At 36.4% G+C, this 5,802-nt stretch overlaps 1 long non-coding RNA gene across 1 annotated transcript; it reads right to left on the minus strand.

Annotated features, from left to right (window-relative positions):
* Positions 1–3,735: 3,735 nt before the first annotated feature.
* On the minus strand, positions 3,736–4,443 carry LOC126198466 (uncharacterized). Its single transcript, XR_007540078.1, has 3 exons — positions 4,340–4,443; positions 4,074–4,185; positions 3,736–3,914 (listed from the first exon to the last, which is right to left on the minus strand). It is a non-coding gene; the product is annotated as an uncharacterized LOC126198466 (long non-coding RNA).
* Positions 4,444–5,802: the final 1,359 nt, after the last annotated feature.

Here is a 5,802-nt window from a genome sequence, read left to right on the forward strand (position 1 = left end):
TGAGATAAAGGTAAGTGAGGTGACAAACATGGGTAATAATGAGGTTAATTTAAGTGAAATGCAGACTAGGGAATGTGTATCTGAGGACAAGCTATTGCCTATTGGGAACTATGAAACGCTAATCTATGAGAATGATAATAATAATAATATTAAAGAAAATATAAAGGGATGGAATGTAAATGTGTGTTTTCAAGAAAAAGGGGAAAAGTTTTTAGAAGTTTTGTGGAACAACTATGGAAACTGTATATACAAAGATGCCTTTTGGAAAGAATTAGCAAAGGTAAGTGCAACCTTGTATCCTATATGGTGGATAAGGATCCGTAGTGGACTTTATAAAAAATGGGGTGAAAACAATAATTTGTTGAGTGGCAACACAGTGTTAAGAGGAACAAATAAAAACAAAGGTTTATATTTAAATGTCAATGCTTTGCAAACAGAGAGGGATGTGGCTAAATGTAGGAAAGAGACATTAGACTTAGGAACTAAAGAAATTGAAAATGATCTATTGTTTGAAAATACTAAAATAGACAAAGATGTTGAGCTAGGTTGTCCATATGTTAAAGTAAACAATGACATTGGTCCATTTGAAATAAAAGAAAGCCCACATCGTAATGCGTATAGACTTATCTTTCCCAGATCAAGAAGGTTATTTGGATTAAGAAACATCACTGAATTGAAACCATATAAACATGATTAAGCACATTTCCCTGTTTGAATACAGTTACTTACCCATTTTCCGTAAAGCATGTTATCAGCAAAGATTTTTACTGGTTGTGTCAAATAGCACTTACCACTCATCCTACAGACCCTGGAAAAGTTCCAGATCTCTGAGAGATCGTTTTTATATTTTTATTGTCACTATTGAATATTAAATTTGGAGACATCTTCTTTACTTGCAAGGAGCAAGTTTAACCATGCACCCAAAGAGGTGACAAACATTTATAACTTTCTTTTTATATTGTTGAATATGGGACATACTTGCACCAAATATAAAAGACAATGTAAAAATTGTTGTGCAAGACCCATCATTTTGTTACTATTCTTTTCTTAGGGATAAGATTTGTGTACAATTTTCTACAGCCAATCAGATGTTTACCAGGTTTGATGTTTGTGTTATGTTGTGACCAAATTAAGTGTGCAATTTTGGTATGAATATGTTCTTGTACTATCTTGACTATGTGTCTCAATGGGAGACAAGTTTTTTAAATATTTCCTTTTTTTTAAAATGCATATTATATTCATACATGTGACTTCTCTAGTGTTTGTGTTTATATATATATCATGTCCATACTTATAATTATGTTCTTTGTTTTCATTTCCTTTATGTGGCTCAAAACGAGCAGACAGTTGCATTGTTTTTCCTATGGACATCTGACCTGTCCATCTATGTAATATATTTATGTTCCTTCTATTATCTTGATTAATCTGTGACTCAATGAGAGCTGACTTTGAAATAATTTACATATATTTTTTTATATATCTTAAGATCGCATGTGATATATTTGTGTCTGTTTTTGATCATTTTCCATGTGGCTCACTGGGAGCAAAGATTAATAGTTTTTTTTACCTTCATATATTACTAAATATTTTTATTATGCTGTCATACTGAGAGCCATAACACAAAGTGCATTTGAAACAACACAACTAAAATATTTGCAGGAAAAAGTCATTTTGAAACGGTGTAACGGTTGTTGTATACATACACATTATGCATAGTAATTGACACATTTGTCCTAGTCGGCTAATATCATTAACATTCTGTAAATGATATTACCCGAGGGGGGTATTGTAACGGAACATATTAAAGACTTTACTTTAATGAAGTATGCGATCCCTTCCAAATTCATCCAGTTTAATGAGTATTTATGATTATAGAAAAAGTTATTGTGTATGTTAACAATGATTGCACAACATGTCTCCATAAACAGTCAACCCATTAAATTATACTGAATAACTGACCCACACAAAAGTTTATATCACTTGATCACTGATACAGCAAATGTCATCATGTAAAAACACTAAGTTCATCTTAAATAATTAATATGAAGTACGAAAAATAGTGGCCAACTTAGGTATTTTGGATCTCCTTAAATAAAAATCACCCAGTGAAACCTATTTGTTCACTAGGAGCGTTTTCACTCAGTATTCACGTAATCAATCCTATTTTAGACGAAAAACCAATGTAATTCTTAATAATTCATGTTACTTACTTATTTATGCAAATTAGAGAAGTCAATTGACAAACTTCTAAAAAACGACCTTTTTGTAACAAAGAATTATTCTGTCAAGTCAACAAATCTGTCTGTCATTTTAATAACATGATAAATTATGTCACTCGATGCAAATTAATAACTTTTCTGCACAAATTATGATAACAGATGTACATGTGACTTATAAACTATATCTCTTTTTAGTAGTTCTTTGACAATGTTATAAATACAAGCAGCGAAAAGGCGGTCAGGGGCAGTCGGAATGTCACTTTGGTGAAGTGTGTTTGTGTGTTATTGTTTGGGATGGAAAAACAATGCAAAGAACATGTAAAGGAAGTACTACTTTGTGTTGTGTTATGGTCTTTGGTGGACAGAGGAATTAAGATGGCCACCAAAGTAATAAATATTTGATGTTTACATATGTGGTGTCACAGCCAGACACCACACGTGCTAGGTGGTAGCTTAAATCGGCCGCGGTCCTGTAGTACATGTCGGACCCGCGTGTCGCCACTGTGTGATCGCAAACCTAGCGCTACCACAAGGCAGGTCTCGAGAGACTGACTCGAACTCAGCCCAGTTGTATGGACGACAGAGCTAGCGACTAGACGTACGAAGCCTTTCTCTCTCATTAGCCGAGAGACAGAATAGCCTTCAGCTAAGTTAATGGCTACGAACTAGCAAGGCGCCATTAGCCTTACAGTGATTGTAATTAAAGTCTCCTTTGTGCGATGTACCATAATGATTGATTAAGGATAAGTATTATACCAGCTACGTACTTTTCTTCATAGCATTAATTACATATCCTGTTCCAGTACTTCACGCCCGTCTGCGTTAGTCTAGCGTGCCTTTTAAGCCACCTCTATCTACAAGGTGTTGGCCCAGCTGCCGACACATCAACATATGTGTTGGTTTCGTTTGTTCTTTATCATCAAAAGCACATGAAAAACACGGGACCTCATAATTTTAACCCTAGACAACCAGATTTAGAGCCAGCATCAGCATCGAGACACAGCAGTGATCCAGCAAGCAGCAGCGATTACTACAATACAATACATTGTAATGGCACCAACCTAACATCAAGTGCTAACAATCTCCGTAAATGGGAGTGAAATAGTGCGATTACAGCAACTAGAGATATCAACGAAAAAGGCGGACCATTTACATGTTCTACATGGCAACTTCACACACAAGAACTTTTTGCCGATACTACTACCACCTACATAAGTAAGCTTTTCCTGTGTTACTTTCAAGTAATGCACTTAAGCTATTCCCGATTTAACTGGAAGATCTGTACTTCCCACTTTCACATCAAAAGCCTCAAAATGCATATTGTAGACTTCGGGATATGTTACAGGTCAGTGTCACACCAAGATTGTGGAGAAAGGGGGAGGGGGCGGCATGTCACTCTCCAACAAGTGTTTACCAATAAGTAAGTGGCGGAAAATTACGGGTATTAGACGGCTTAACATGTGGAAAATAAGATTTTTATTATTCACTCACTGTATTTAACATTTATTATGCCTTTAAAATCGCACAACAACTTCAATAAAACACAGTTTAATCATTCACACACTTATTTCACAATTATTTCACTTTTAAACAGCAAATCCTCTAAGAGCTGTCTTGAATCTTCACGAATCTCTCTCAACAGCCTTGATGTGGATAGATACGTACAGCAACCAGTAATCAGAGTCAGAACTGCGTCTGCAAAAACACAAGGATTATTAAACAATTTTTGCTGTCACTAATTACTAGCAATATAATTGACAGAGTAGATTGCTAATATTTGCTATAATGAATGTCACATTTTCAAAAACGATCTCACTGAAGTAATTAAGTCCATCGAAACGCTTAGAAACTAACCTCTCGTCTGACGAAAACAGTCTAAAGACGCAGTGGCAAATTTCTTCAGATCTGCTGACAATGATATTTTGAGTTATCACTTTACTGAGTGACTGAAATGTAGTTCAAGTGCCTGTGAACATTACAATATGTTAGAATTCATTTTCTAAACACGAACTATTACGGTACTGTACGGCTACTTACATATTAATTACACTATTAATATTTTCACAGTTGTTTCTTTAATACAAAATTAAAGCCAACGGAAGAAAAAACGTAAAACATACTTGCCAATGACAGGTTTGTTGCGATGCAATTTTCTGTGTTGACAGATGTAACTTTTTCATATGGTGGTAAGTCGCAGAAATCGCAGAAGTAGCAGAAATCGCAGAAGTAGCAGAAGTCGCAGAAATAGCAGTGGCAGAGGGATACACGACCTATGTTCCTTAACTGCGACTCTTAACTGCGACAAATCGCAGTTAAGAATAACAGATACTGAAAAGTAGCATTCACTGAAATCACTGATATCGGAAAATCGCAGTTTAGCCCATCACTACTTTATATCAAAGACTTGATGATTAGCGAGAATATCGCGTTTATTCGATACTCAGACAAAATGGGCGCTGAGAGGTGAGCTGTATGCTGCTTTTTTTTAAGTGTCGGGCGCAAACATATTGGACTCTCTCACATATGTCTCGCAAAGAGATTGTAGTGGGGAAATTATGGACTAATGCCAAGATTCTGACTGGCAGACAATCAGCAGCAGAAGTTCCATCCTTTGTTGTTTCGATAAATAAGACAACACTCTCCCGAGAGTTTTGTGCAACTATAAATGGATGGAATGACATCTTAATAGGTAGACTAAATTTATATATACATCTATATGAATACTTCCCATGCCACCGTATGGTGCATGGCAGAGGGTACCCTGCACTGTTACTATTCATTTCCACTCGCAAATAGAGTGAGGCAAAAGGCGACTCTCTGTATGTCTCCTCATTGGCGCTAATTTTTTGTATTTTATATTCGTGTTCGTTACGCAAAATATATGTTGGTGGCAGCAGAATCCTATTGCAGTCAGCGTCAAATGTTGGTTCTTTAAATTTCCTCAATAGCGCTCCTCGAAAATAACATGGCCCTGTCCCCAGGGGTGCCCATTAGTACCTGGCTAGTGTAATACGCCTACAGGAAAAAAATCCTCATAATCCAAAGGTAGACTAATGATCAATTTCATTAATTTGCAAGTCAATTTGGTGCCAATATGACCACATTTTACTTCCAAATGACAGAATACTTACAGGAATTATATAGCCTATGCCATTCTGTTGTACAGGATTTTGACATTAAGTACCAACAAATAAGGATACTCTTACTTCAGCAGTGTGAAAATGTTTGTGTGCTCTGATTTCTTCTGTCCTCAAAAATAATGCACATAAAAGGGAGGAATCTACATTTCAAGCGAGAAGTTTGAAGTGTATGGTGAATGAACATCCTAGATCTCGCTTTGGGTAAAGTGGATTTCTTAAACTGGTGAGTGTATGTCAGGGGTATAACTGCAGTTCTACATCCAAGCTGCGACTACATGTCTCGTAGTCTGCTAGAAGTTAGCAACGCCAGTCCATGGCCAGCAGAAGGTGTATTCATGAGGGCTCAGCCAACCAGAAGCCGCAGCTCAGCCTTTTGTGACTGGACAGGTACAAAGAAAGGATCCGTCCGGTCACATATTTAGGTAAACAATACACTCGCAATG

The sequence above is a fragment of the Schistocerca nitens genome, chromosome 8 (assembly GCF_023898315.1).
Source record: "Schistocerca nitens isolate TAMUIC-IGC-003100 chromosome 8, iqSchNite1.1, whole genome shotgun sequence".
In the NCBI taxonomy this organism is placed as follows: Eukaryota; Metazoa; Arthropoda; class Insecta; order Orthoptera; family Acrididae; genus Schistocerca; species Schistocerca nitens.